Genomic DNA, 13,901 nt, shown 5'->3' with positions numbered 1-13,901 from the left:
GCATATCTGGGATGATGATTTCGACACACCTCAATTCCCTCTGCATGAAGACCCCTTGTCTTCTCAGTGGTGAGTGATCGTCCAGATGTGCAGCAGAGGGAGCAGCAGCAGTAGCAGCAGCGGGAGCGGTAGCAGTGGTAAGCTTCTTTTGGTGACCACCTCACACCGGCTAGTATGAAGAGAAGGTGTTGGTAGGTTGAGGAGGAGGAGTTGGCGTATCTGGTACTATGTACTCTGACGATGACAGTGTTGTGCTCATGATGATGAGATGCAAAGGATGATGATAATGAAAAAGATAGAGCTGATGTTAACGTGGCTGGTACACAAATGGAGCTGTTGAATCCAATGACTGTTACTTATATACTTCTTCGTTTCTCTCTCTGTTTTAGGTTGAGTAAGTGAGATAGTGCATTTTGGCGCGTGCACGACAGACAGAAGTCTCCCACATCGTTGAAGCTCGACTGCATCTTGACACTTGCAGCAGAGTGCATTCAGGGATAAAAATATCAAATCTCTCCCACATCGTTGACACTTGTCCTCTGTTACATTTTGCTTGTAAGTATTGAATTTTCAAATTACTGTTTTCTCTAATTGCAGCAATATAAAATTTCTCAGTTCATCTCACCTGAGCAGAGATGTAATATTTTTGAATAACAAGATTCCATGTGAGGGCAGCGATGCAATATAATATTTTGAATATCAAATCTTCACATCGATTTTCAATTAGCATCTCATAACTATGCTAAGATATTATTGTGATTTTTCATTAAGCTCTTTGATTTCACAGAGTTTGAGTGTGCAGTGCAGACTACATCATGATCACTCCTACCTTCGAGCAGGAAAGATGTGTGAAGAGCAAATACACCTGAGAGTTGGACACTAACCAGACATGCTCCTATACCTGTCCGCATCACACCGCTCATTGCATGTAAGTATGATGGAATTTCTACTTTTCCCTCTCATTTTTTGTGATCATGATTTTTCAGAACTCACTTTTTTCCTGATAAATCAATACTACAATTCACTTATTCTTGAAAAATCAAAATCCTGAAAAATCAGGAATTACTTCTACAACAGAGTGTACATTGTACAATATCCACTTTGTTTTGCCACTCCTTCTTCTTCTTCTTCATCTTCAACATTCACCTTTTCTTCACCATATCTCTTCTTTTTATATATACAAAACAGACCATGTATAACATTTTCATGAGGATTTTCAATAATATATTCACAATATAAACATTGCAGATATGATTTTCCATGTAAAAATACCCTTTTCTTGCAAAATACCCTGCTTTATTAATATATACTGAGAGCTGTGAATATCAAGCTCAGTGAGAAAGGGAAGAAAGTATATGCCTTTTTTGTTGATTTCTCTGCTGCATTCGATTGGATAGATAGGCATGCACTGTTCTATAAACTCGCAGAGATTGGTGTGTCATGGAAGATGGTGAATGCATTGAGGCATTTGTATGATGGGTCAACATCAAGAATGTGGGGCCAAGAGGGCTTGTCCAAAAAGTTTGAGACTAGCACAGGTGTTAAGCAGGGCTGTTTGTTGAGTCCCCTATTGTTCTCAATCTTTTTAAACGACTTGGAGGATTGCTTGGAGGGTGGAGTCAGTGTTGGTGGGATCTGCATGAAGCTTTTGGCCTATGCGGATGATATTGTTCTTCTAGCCCCAGACAGAGTATTAATGAGAAGGATGATATCAAACCTAGAGGTGTATTGTGAAAGATGGAATCTTCGAGTTAATCTGAGTAAGTCGAAGATTATGATTTTCAGGAGAGGAGGCAGAACCAGTCGTCATGATGTATGGTGCTACAACAATGAGCCAATTGAAGTTGTAGGAAGTTATAAGTATCTGGGAGTGAACTTAACACCAAAACTTTTACTGAAAAATCATTTTAAAGAGAAAGCTTCAGTAGCAAAGATGACATTGAATATGTTCAACAGCCCTCTGACCCAGAAAAATATTCCATTCAAACCTAAGCTTGATGTATTTGAGGCAATGTCCAGATCCACAGTATGCTATGGAGCACAAGTCTGGGGAGGAAGAATGATAGATGAGGTCGAGAAAGTGCAACACCCTTCATTAAGAAGGTCTTCAACCTGCCAATGTGGGCCCCAGATTATTGTTTGTACCTGGAAACTGGACTAAAACCTCTGCTGGTTTATACATTGAGGCTACATATCAAGTATATGCGTCGATGCCTAGAGCTTCCAGAACAAAGATACCCGCACATACTGCTGAAAAAAGTGATTGAGAAAAAAGTCTTTATGCATAGTGATTGGAGCAATAATTGACAGAGGGTGTATGGGGTCCCTGCTACAAGTCTCCTGATGGGCGATGTTCAAGCGATTCTGAACGGAGTTGACAAGAAACTACAGGAGAATTCAGAAGAAGATTGATGGTGAGCCAGAGTTGTTCAATCCACCCACAGCTTGAACGTTCCACCGACTATGTTCATCAGCAGGATGACTTCATGCTGGTCAAATGGTTCCTGGAGGCAAGGACTGAGCTCGTCCTGCTGAACAAGTACTCCTTCAATTGTGGTATCAAGACGTGTTCCCTCTGCAATTTGAGGGAAGACAAGGATGTGCATCACTTCATCGCCAGATGCCCTGTTCTCACTGAGATCCGGATGAGACACCTGTGGAAGAGTATCCTGTCTGAAGGGGAGTTGTGGGCACACCTGAATGGACAGGACTGGCAGGTGGTGAGCCAGTACTGCAGGGAGGCATGGCAGTACAGATTCTTTCTTGTCCAGCAGTTCAATTTTTGTTCAAGTTATTGTCTTTAAACTTTTCACATTTCTTTGGAATCTGAACTTATAAATTCCATCTACTCCTTCAGACGGCACTTTGCCATGGAGAAAAAAATGCCTACAATAAAATGTTATTTCTTTTGTAATGCAATTATTGTGAAATTGAATAAAGGCCAATTTATTATTATTATTATTATTATTATTATTATTATTATTATTATTATTATTATTATTATTATTATATTATTATTATTATTATTATTATTATTATTATTATTATTATTATACTGAGAGCTTATATGGTTCTGTTCGATGGAAAGTTGAAAATTGTTCTTCATATTCATGTAAAATAATATTATTGGAATTTTCTTTTTCGCAAGAAATATTATCTTCTTTCCTCCATCCACAATTTGGACTGCACTGTTCATGTTCCTTACTAGGATTGTCTGTAGGCAACCAATTTTCTAAATATATTGTACAAAGCACACATTGAACAACATCAGGTACATGCAGAAATATAGAACCCTGTTTAGCCATATTTTGAGGCGAAAACAGACTCGATTCTAATTTCCAATGATTATCAAATGTTAATAGCCTCAACCACTTGTACTCTAATCCTGAGATAACATTCTCACTCGCACACTGTACTTGCACCTTGCCAAATCACAACTGATTTAAGATCAATGTTTTTCTTGCTGTCTATCTCCAATTCTATGCCATAGTGATATATTCTTTGTTTGTTTTCAGCGCTACCAGCAGCAGCAGAGATGAACCTAACCAGTAAATACAGAGCGCAAGGTGTAAATTCACGAGCAATTTGCCATCACATTTCCTCCAAAAACGTTGAGACAAACATTGAAAGCGTGCTCAAAAGCTTTAAACCTTGTGCTTTTGAGATAATTGGAGAGCACGCTGCACGTTTCGAAGGAAATGTGAAATGGTTTATTGTTCTAAATGTGTTTTAGTATAAAATGGTAGTTTAAGAATCTGATGAGTCCGAAGCTGTTTCATCTTTAGTGAATCTGCATAGTTACTCGGCCATAGGCATTAATGTCTTGAAGAACTATGACCAATTGAACAAACATTTCATGTTAGAGGATAGTAAAATTTTAAGTTTGTTCGATAACTTTGTTCGATTTGTTAGTGGGTGGGTGTTGAAGAAGATTGACTCACTTGATGTAAACGTGATTAGATATAATCCAATATACACAAGCAGTTTTATTCAAACACCACAGTTCATCAAAAATATGAAATGCATTATCAACATCAAAAATCATTCTCATGAGAAGTGTTTTCTATGGAGTGTTCCAGCCTATTTTCACCTGAAAACAGAAAGGTCGAAATAAACTGTGAAATATTTAAGCAAATTTGCACACAGGCTGAGCACTTGCAGAGTTTATTTCCCCACCACCAATTGTGACATAAAATAATTTGAAATTCCAAATACAGATATCGCTATTCATTTTATAGTGTACAACAACAAAAAGTTTTTCCCCTATCAAACAAGCATATTCCACACACATAAATACCAAATTAATCTTTAAATGTTGAAAGGCGATGCAGGAAAAACACATTTTTGTTCAATTAATACCTTGAACAGGAAAACGGTTTGTCGCGACTTCTATGTCATCTTTCAAAAGCTGAAACACAAGTACATGTTTGTAATTTCTGTTTTCAAAGATTTACATCAGACAAAACTAAAAATTGTGGCAGGAAAACAAATCTACTGAGACACCAAGAGCTTTTTCAAAGTTCTAGTCTCAGAGAACTTCATACCCAAAATGTGGTGAGTCAATCAAATTTGAAAAACTTAGCATGACTTTAGAGAAAAAGTATACAATCTATTTGGGAACATTTGTGGTGAATATAGATAGTACCGAATCTGCTTCTGAAGAAGTACCCATATTCACCAGTTACATTAAGAAAATGGTGCATCATATTCTGTGCAGGTATTGTTTTGTAGTTATTGATGTGAACGGTGATATCACATATGGCCCAGTCCTCTATAGATCAAGTAATATAAATGGAAAGATCATGGAGAAATTTCTCAAGGAAATAACAGAACTGGGGGATCTATTAGGTGGGGATACAAAATGCGAAATCCCAATGGAACATTTAAGTGATCCTCAGCAGCGCAAATTTCAAAACTCTGTTAAGTGCGGCCTTTGTGACAACTGTGCTGATTGCACAGATCAGTATGTGTAACAGTGTTGTGACCAACGCATCGAATTCTGTTTCAACTGGGCATGTATCTCCCATACAAAGAAAATTAATAACATAAGTGCTAAAATAGCGGCAGAGCTCCACTCTGTAGCACATGTGAACCACCCCACACACAGATATGAGTTGAAGAATGAGAACAATTAATTTCAATCTGATCTACCTAGATGGGTATCTTATCTAAATTCAATAAAGGATATTGTTATATTTTAGTTGTTATTAATTGTTTCACTGAGTATGCTTGTTGTGTACCTTTAAAGAATAAGACAGCTTGAAGTGTTTAAAATGTTCTCGAACCCATTATTCATAAGAATAAACATATACATTTTTTCCAGACAGATGGGGGATTTGAGTATTACAATAAGAATGTGAAAGATTTGTTAGACAAATATAATATCAAGCATCATTCTGTTTTTAGTGACAAGAAGGCTAGTATCGCTGAGAGGTTTAATCGTACAATCAAATCAAAAATATATTGATCTTCAACTGAACTGGCTTAATAACCTGCAAAATATTGTAGAAGATTATAACAATATAGTTAGTAACAGTTGGCAATAGACATTACCATTCGTTACTTGAGGTTCTCTTGCAATTCCTCTATGAATTAGCCAGATAGAAGAGCCCAGGAACCGGGTATCGCTGGCATTCATTGAGTCCAACACCTCGGTCACTGGCTGTTTTCAGCGGCCAGGATTGAGGTCTCTGGGTCAGGAAAGGCATCACAAGCCTTACTCAAGGTACTCTTCAGCTTCCGATCCTCTTCAGAATATACTTGGGTCCTGTTACGTTTTAGCCCAAAACCTAACTTGTCGCCACTGGTCGAATCTGGCAGGCTGGCTTCTAAGAGTCGCAGAAGTTGTTGTATTGGACTCGCCTTTTTCTGAGTGTTGTATTTTGAAGCCTCACACATCTTCCTTCAATTCAAGTTGAGGAAAGGCGCAGTTCAAAGTTGTTGAAGGAGTATAGAGGATAATCTGGTCATGAGCTGTACTCACTCTATGGCCACATCCTGCTCCCTTCAATAGTTCTAGACTGACTGACCAAACTGGTTCTCTCATCTACTCAGCGAGCCCCCCTTGGCAACCGAGTGAGATAAGATAAGGGTGCGCGGCATAGCTGAGCAGTGGCACAGTGCCTGAGCTGCTCATTGCACATCAAGATCTTATAAAAAGATTACAGAGCATCAACAAAACTAGGTCTAAAATCAATTTCCCTCATTGGTCACAAAATACATTGACTAAGACTAATACACAAAACTAAGACATCGAACTTTGTCGGAAATACAAGCAAAACAAGACTTGACCTTCTTTCCCTCCAGTTTATGACTGACAACTATTCTATACAAATTTTCCCTCCAATTATTAGAATAAGTCTTTTTCTGTTATGTACTGTTCCAATTTAATAAAAATGATATTTATTTGATTTGAATTTCTTGTTGGCTTTTTATTTATTGTTCTATCAAAATCCTGTAAATGATAACATTATGTAAAATTCATGTTAATGTAGTTGTTTCAAATCTTATGATTCATTCAATAAAAGTAATAATTGTTTTATCTTTCAAAAGGTTTTATAATTTTTTATTGCAAAGAATGTATTATTTGAAACTTTATATTAAATAACTTTGATGGGTTGGCATCTAACCTAAAAAAAGCATTTTGGTTATGAACGATATCTTGACAAATGAACTTTTGATCATGATATTTCTTCTATTTGATTAATCAGTATCGAGTTTTTTGCGCTAAAATTATTTTACCTTTCAAAAAGTAACATTATAATGTACATATATGACTGTGTAATGACCCCCTGAACAATGACGATCTCCAGAGCATGTTAAGACTGCATCCAAACTCTTTTGAAATCGAATAGGAAGGAATGTTCGTTGTAAATCAGATGGTTATCGGAAAATATTATACCGTTATCACTACGACAGAGCGGGACAAAAATAATGTGACAAACAGTGATGGAGTCACGACGTACATAGTGTATGTGTGTATAGGAGCCATGTGTGGAGCAATACTTCTTTTTTATTGCGGGCGGAATTGGTGTGTCCGCAGCCACACACTCTCATTTACAATCAACCTCCAAACCTAAAGAAAATTCTAAATAAATATCAATCACTCTCCTGTGTTAAAACTCCAAATCCATCTGATACCCTACCCTGCAAGCGCCCCCACTGTGAAACCACTGTATTAATGTTATCTCCATTTCCTGTACCAGCACCAATCACCAACTACAACCATCAAACTTATCAATCCAGTGATTCCATCTCCAAAAATTTCATCCACCTCTTCCCCTTCAGCTTCTGTCCTGCCGTTTACGGTGAACCAGCAACTGGTGAAACCAGCAAAGACTTCCAAATCAATAAACACAGAGCTTCCTCCAAATAATATAACACTTTCCCACCCATCAATACCCATGGCTCTGAATACAACAGGAACTTTGACCAATGCTTTTAAGTCAAAGTCCTTGCCTCCCTTCCTTGCACTGCCACCACAATTGATGTAAATCGAGAGAACTGGCTTTCATTTGGAAGCTTGAAGCCACATCCATTCCTGGTCTCAACAGATAGCAATAGCAGGCTATCCCTCCAACCCTTCAATATTCCTCTCGAATGTTCCTCCCAAATACCTTCCCACCAATTCTTCCATATTTCTAACCAGCTTCATACTCAATTCAAAATCCACTCTAATTTCAAATCTCTCGCTCATACCCTATAATGACTTTCCCTTAATCTATGCTCTCCTTTCCTACTTCCTTATTACTCTGTGGGCCAATTGGTAACAGACGATCACAACAACACTTCTCCAGACTCAACGGACACAGTGGCCGAAATATCTCTTAATTATGTAGGTTTCTAGAGATTTCTCTACTAATAATTTTTATGTGATATGGTTCTATCATAGCTACATTTAGTAGCTCCAGCATACAAATTAGCTAAACAAATGGATTCACAACTAAGGAAACCAATACCAGTAGACCAGCATCTTGCATACTTAAAAAACAGCTTGGACCTTGTAAATAAAATGAAACATTCACATTCCATATAATTCCACTCTTTCTTCATTTGATATCAAGAGCCTCTACACCAACAACATGATCCCAGTAAAAGAAACCATAGATATTATTGAGAAAATCCTGAGCAACAAGAACAATCCACCAGAACACACCAGAGAGCTAGTAGAAATATTAAAAATCATAACATCACAAAGTTACTTCACTCATGATCAAAAATACTTCAGTCAACAACAGGGCCTTCCAGTGGGAAGCCCATTCTCCTGTATACTAGCTGAAATTTTCCTGCAACACATGGAAGAAACGAAAATATTCAAAAATAGACATGCAGAAAAAATCATCTATTGGGAAAGATATGTTGATGACATAATACTACTATACAAAGGAAATGCCAGACAATGTGATCAACTCCTCTCAAAATATGCAAAAATATACATTTCACTGCAGAATATAAAACCAACAAAGCCCTAAACTTTCTGCACCTCTCAATATCAAAGCAGAACAACAAACCAAGTTTTAGTATTTTCAGGAAGCCCACAATGACAGATACGCTCATACATAAAACATCAAATCATCCACCGCAACACAAACTTGCTGCCTTAAAAATGTTACCATTCCACTTAAACAAAGAAGATTACCAGACAGAATTGAACACTATAAAATATCTGGCACAAAACAATTGCTACTCATCCAATGTAATAGATAAAATACATAATAAAATGAAAAACAAGAAACAGACACCTCCAAATCCCAACAAATACGTCACACTTACCTATTTAAATCAAAAATAACAATCTATAGCAAACATTTTTAAAAAATCAGGCTACAAAACAGCATTCAAAACCAATAACAAGTTGGAAACCCAACTAATATGGAAAATAAACAGCTCACAATTTGAAAAAACAGGGATTTATAAACTAAAATGCAATACATGCCCAAAATTCTATATTGGTCGTAGCTCCAAAATTAGATACAATAAACACACACATAAGAGCATTAAATTCAAATTCAGAATCCACATATGCAGAACACTTAATAGCGACAGGACACACTGACAAAAATATACAAACATATACTTAAATCCTCCACATTCTTCAAAAAAGCCAGAGACTCAACACACTTGAATATGTAGAACATTTGATAGCCACAGGACACACTCACAAAAATATGCAAACAGATATTGAAATCCTCCACATTCTTGAAAAAAGCCAGAGACTCAACAAACTTGAACAATACAAAATTTTTAAACACCTCAAAAATGACAAATCCAATTTAATCAATGATCAAATAAACTTCAAATCAAATGTAATACAGTATTTTCCCACATTTTGGCCACACAGTCAAACTGCCATAAAAGCAAGCGCCCCTGGTGTCAGGCTGATGAAGCTCCTCATCAGGAGTGAAATTCATTCCTCAATATTCCAAGAAGAGTAAGTGTTTTTTTTTCAAATTTTTACAAGTAACACAGTGTCTGAACTACAACAAAGTTATTATATAGAATATAGTGTTTCATCATGGAAAGCAACATCAATTTCTTTTATTATAAAAACTCAAGTTTTTAATTTTATGTACAGTATAATTATAGAGATATGATCCTTTCATTCAGGAATAAAAATTACTCTATTCCTCAGCATTTTTCCTTTACCTATATAGCACCAATAACTTTATCAATAATATCATTTATTCCAACATGGAGTATTTTCTGTTAATTCAATAGTTTTTGGAGATATTAGTGTAAAACCCATCTTCATCTTTCAAATCCGATCTTTTCAAATTAAAACTTAGAATAAACATGTTTCTTTTACTAAGAAGTATTTGTTTTAAGCTCTAGCTTAGGTATTGATGTAAATTCGGGAGAGGAATAGTTGAGGGTCACTAGTTTTTTCTCCGTTCTCTCCGCCCTCAGTCATTTCAATGATAAAATTGTATGCATGATCCTAGTTTGAACTTTGTTGTTCTTCAATAATTTTTCATAGTGAAATGAAAACACACTAATATATTGTCTACTCTACTGGAATGGTTTAATTGATTTTGATCGCACAGTAACTTGAAACCAATAAAATCATTTCAGTAGAGTAGACAAAATACTTTGTTCTTATTGTATTTTTAACGTGAATGTGACTAAAAACATTTCCTCAAGATACTTTGCAGTGACGTTCGGTTCCAACGCTCTCGATATAATATGCATATGTTTACTTCTAAATACATTACAATAATGTAACTTAAACGTGAGAATTGACCAAACTGCTCTTTATTGGGTTTATTCATTATTTTTCGCCACACTGCACAGAAAGCAGCTGTTTTCCAGTCCCTACGTAGATCTGAAAGACCTTGTTTGCAGACGACTCTCGTCTGACGTCGGAAAAGGCTTTCTTTCCGGCCTAGACCGGAAAACGTACTCTTTCTAGCCGCTAAAATGGAAGTCCGTAGTTAATAAGTCATCCACTAGATCGGGCGAGTGTCCACTTTCTTCATCAGCTGAAGTTGCCATGATTTCAGTTCGAATCTCTAATCAAACTAATTCAGCATTCGCTTCGCAACCATTTTTATTCAATTATTTATTGTTGATTAGTGCATTCCGAATTTTCAAAAATGCTTAAAGATGACGACGCCCGTGATATTCCAAGTGAGATTTTAAAAGAATCTGAAATCCTGACTGCAAATTTTCTACCACTAAAATCAAGAGATAGGTACAATAACTTAATGAGTATTCTTTATTTTGTATTCTTTATTTATTTTGTCAGCAATACCTGTAGTGTGGCGAAAAATATAGTTCGCACCATGGGCAAAAATGTTTTTCTGCTCTAGGTGTGAAATATACTATTTCTTCACAAGACATTTTGTCAATAATAATTCTCAAGGAGTATTCAAGGACCAGACATGTGAAGTGCGTGACATACACAGGGGTGACCACCCCTCCTTCACCAAGAACATGGACGCACCCGCCCCTGAAGTTGAGAAAAAAATCAGCCTCTTTCCCCCAATAAAGTGTCACCGAAGGTCATTCTGCAAACTGCTGACCTTCTTTGGTTATTGGAACCCCCCAAGAATTTCAATGATGTAGTCTGCATTCCCTTCCCCATTCATTAACATTTGAAATTTTCCTGTCTCGGATTATGATATCTATTATACAGATTATTTTAATAGACTAATTGCATTAACGAATAAATTATTGATTGATTGATTGTCTATGTGTCTATCCAATTTGTTTTTCCATCTTTTATTTTATAAAGAAAAGAATTGGTTCATACAAGTACGGGATAGGAAATACATGAATACACCTACTGCTACAGTGAACTACTAAATTGATTAACTTGAGATTTCGCATATAGATTCTCAATTTACCGAGGATGGCTATAGGCCTTTTCCCAGTTCATAAAGTTTTCAGTTTATCAAGTTAAAAAAGCTTCAATTTTCTTATACTTTGCTTGAGAGTAGGATGAAATATATGAAATAGTATCGATTCAACCGTTCTATCTTCTACTTTCTATCTTCTTATTCTTCTTCTATTGTAGATTACTACAGTTACAATATCAGCAAGGAACTATAAAACTACTGGATTTAATCTATTTGTGCTTTAAACAGACCCTTGCAGAGCACGGGTTTCCTGGTACTAGAATATAAAAATGTTATTAGATTTGATTGATAGAATAAATATGTAAAGTGAAGTCTTCCCTTATTCGTATGCCATCACCCTTTAGCTTTTTATTTTGGGATAAAATTGATTTTGTTGACGATAGCTGACGAACTTGACTACGTTGGTGTGGAGTAGGGATGGCGGTCCATTGGAGGCCGCGGCGGCCAGCCAACGCCCCATACGATGCGAGTGATCGATGTCTTGCAGCTCGATGCTCACACACAGCTTACCTTTGCAAATATCGATCACAAATATCGATTTGCAAATAGTTGATCAGTTTTTTGTGATTTTGACATTCCAAATATGTGAATACGGTTTTTTCTCTGATACTGCTCCAAATCATTAATGCTACTGGATGAATGACAGATTTCCTCGTCTCTCTGCTTGAGCTGCTCTTTCAACAATGTAACTTCCTTTTCGAGATCCACTATTTGAAGGATAGCAGAATTTAAAGATGCAGTGAGCTCCTCAATGACCAACGAAGATACACCGGTTACAACGTCCCTAACCAATCTGACATACACATTGAGTAGTCTTTTGCTGCTGCATTTATCTTGAGTAGTTGATGAAAATGACTGCGACGATGACAATAATTATTATTGCTTATTAGCTTTGCCCGAGGAAGAGCGGGTCATGGCAGTGGTTTTCAGTGAATTACTTATTATTCAATATTTTTGTTTGAACACTATTTGCAGGCACAATACGAATGTCACTGCAATTATAAACTGACAACTAACTGAAAAGAGGGTGAAAAACTGCACACGGTGCAACATATTTGAATCCAAAGATCCAACTTTTAACGGGGATGTTTCACAGAGACAAGTTCTCACAGAGACAAGTAGTGTTTTTGAACGATATTAGTGTCACAGAGACAAGTTTCACAGCAGCAAGTATTTCTATAAATGGCAGTCTCACAGGAACAAGCTCCCAAAGAGACAAGCAGTTTCATAGAGACAAGGTCTCCATCCAAAGTAGTAGCGCTATAAATGGCAGTCTCACAGAAGCAAGTTCTCACTGGAACAAGGTGTTTCACAGAAGCAAGGTCAGTGTCATAGAGACAAGGTAGCAAATGTAGGAAGAAGTTAGGCGTGTTGCCTACATCTGAACTTGAAGGCACTCCATTATTAATTTTTGTTCCAGTAAATTGAATGTCTGCTGTTTTTCAATCATGTAGGTATATGTTTATGATTAAAGGTTTATGATAGGGATGGGTTGGTAACCTATTAGAATTGGATAGAAGATAGATAGAATTATGAACATAACTTAAATAAATAAATTGAGTTCTATGCAAATATAAATATATTTCTACTAAACTCCAAGATAACTATTCCAATATATCTAATACGTATATATTAGACCTTCTACCTGAAAGTATAATCAATATGAATATGAAATGGAATATATAAAAGCCAGATAGCCTACCACTGACCTATTCATCACTGCTTCTTAAAAACCACATGGCCAAAATGGTTTTTCATTATAATTCCTTCTTTTGTAATAAATTGTTTATGCTTTTGTACTCCTGAGTGAAGCTCGGTCCCCGATATTATGAGCTAATCATCTCTTCTTTTTCCGAGCTGCGGTCTCGAATTGTAAATTCAAATTGATATAATATTAACTTCAGGTAGTCACAGAGTAAAGCTGCGTTAACACCAATAGATTCTATAGATTCTATTAGATTGAACATAACTTATCATACACATGATGAACATATGTGTTTTTCAAGTGCCGTTCAATCTATAATAATCTGTGAGGATCAAGTTATTAACATCTTGTTAATAACTTTGGTGTAAACGCAGCTTTAGATTCCAAGATTTATCATGGCGTTCCGAGTTACGGATGATAATGTCAATAAAAAACTACATTTTTCTCATGTAATCTTTCCCATAAAAATTTTAACAGATTGTTGTTCTACAAGCGTCTCTACATGTTACAAAATTAAAATCCCAGTGAAAAACAAAAAGTGCCACTTGATAATTCCCAAATCATCTTTTTAATCGTAGCTCTGATTCAACTGAGCAATAACTTTCTGAACTTACTGAGTGGATAAAGTAACATTTAAGATTATCATAAGCGCAATGGGACTTGGGATTCCATCAATTCAGTATAAGTATTATACCGGTATTCATTTTTACAGGATTGAAGTAGTGCAACATTTAGATAAGCACACCAATAAATTTTATTTGTAACGAAGTGAGATCATTACTTTCATATCAAAGTTCTACTTTTTCCATTATGATATAGTATATTGACGACTACTGCAA

At 36.2% G+C, this 13,901-nt stretch overlaps 1 protein-coding gene across 1 annotated transcript in view; it reads left to right on the top strand.

The window, feature by feature from the left end:
• Positions 1-13,901, top strand: part of LOC111054128 (cholinesterase 1) — a 120,633-nt gene that overhangs the window by 89,832 nt on the left and 16,900 nt on the right. The window lies entirely within an intron of this gene.

Source organism: Nilaparvata lugens, chromosome X (assembly GCF_014356525.2).
Source record: "Nilaparvata lugens isolate BPH chromosome X, ASM1435652v1, whole genome shotgun sequence".
In the NCBI taxonomy this organism is placed as follows: domain Eukaryota; kingdom Metazoa; phylum Arthropoda; class Insecta; order Hemiptera; family Delphacidae; genus Nilaparvata; species Nilaparvata lugens.
The sequence above is the reverse complement of the archived record's forward strand: the minus strand, read 5'-3'. Positions and strand labels throughout refer to the sequence as shown.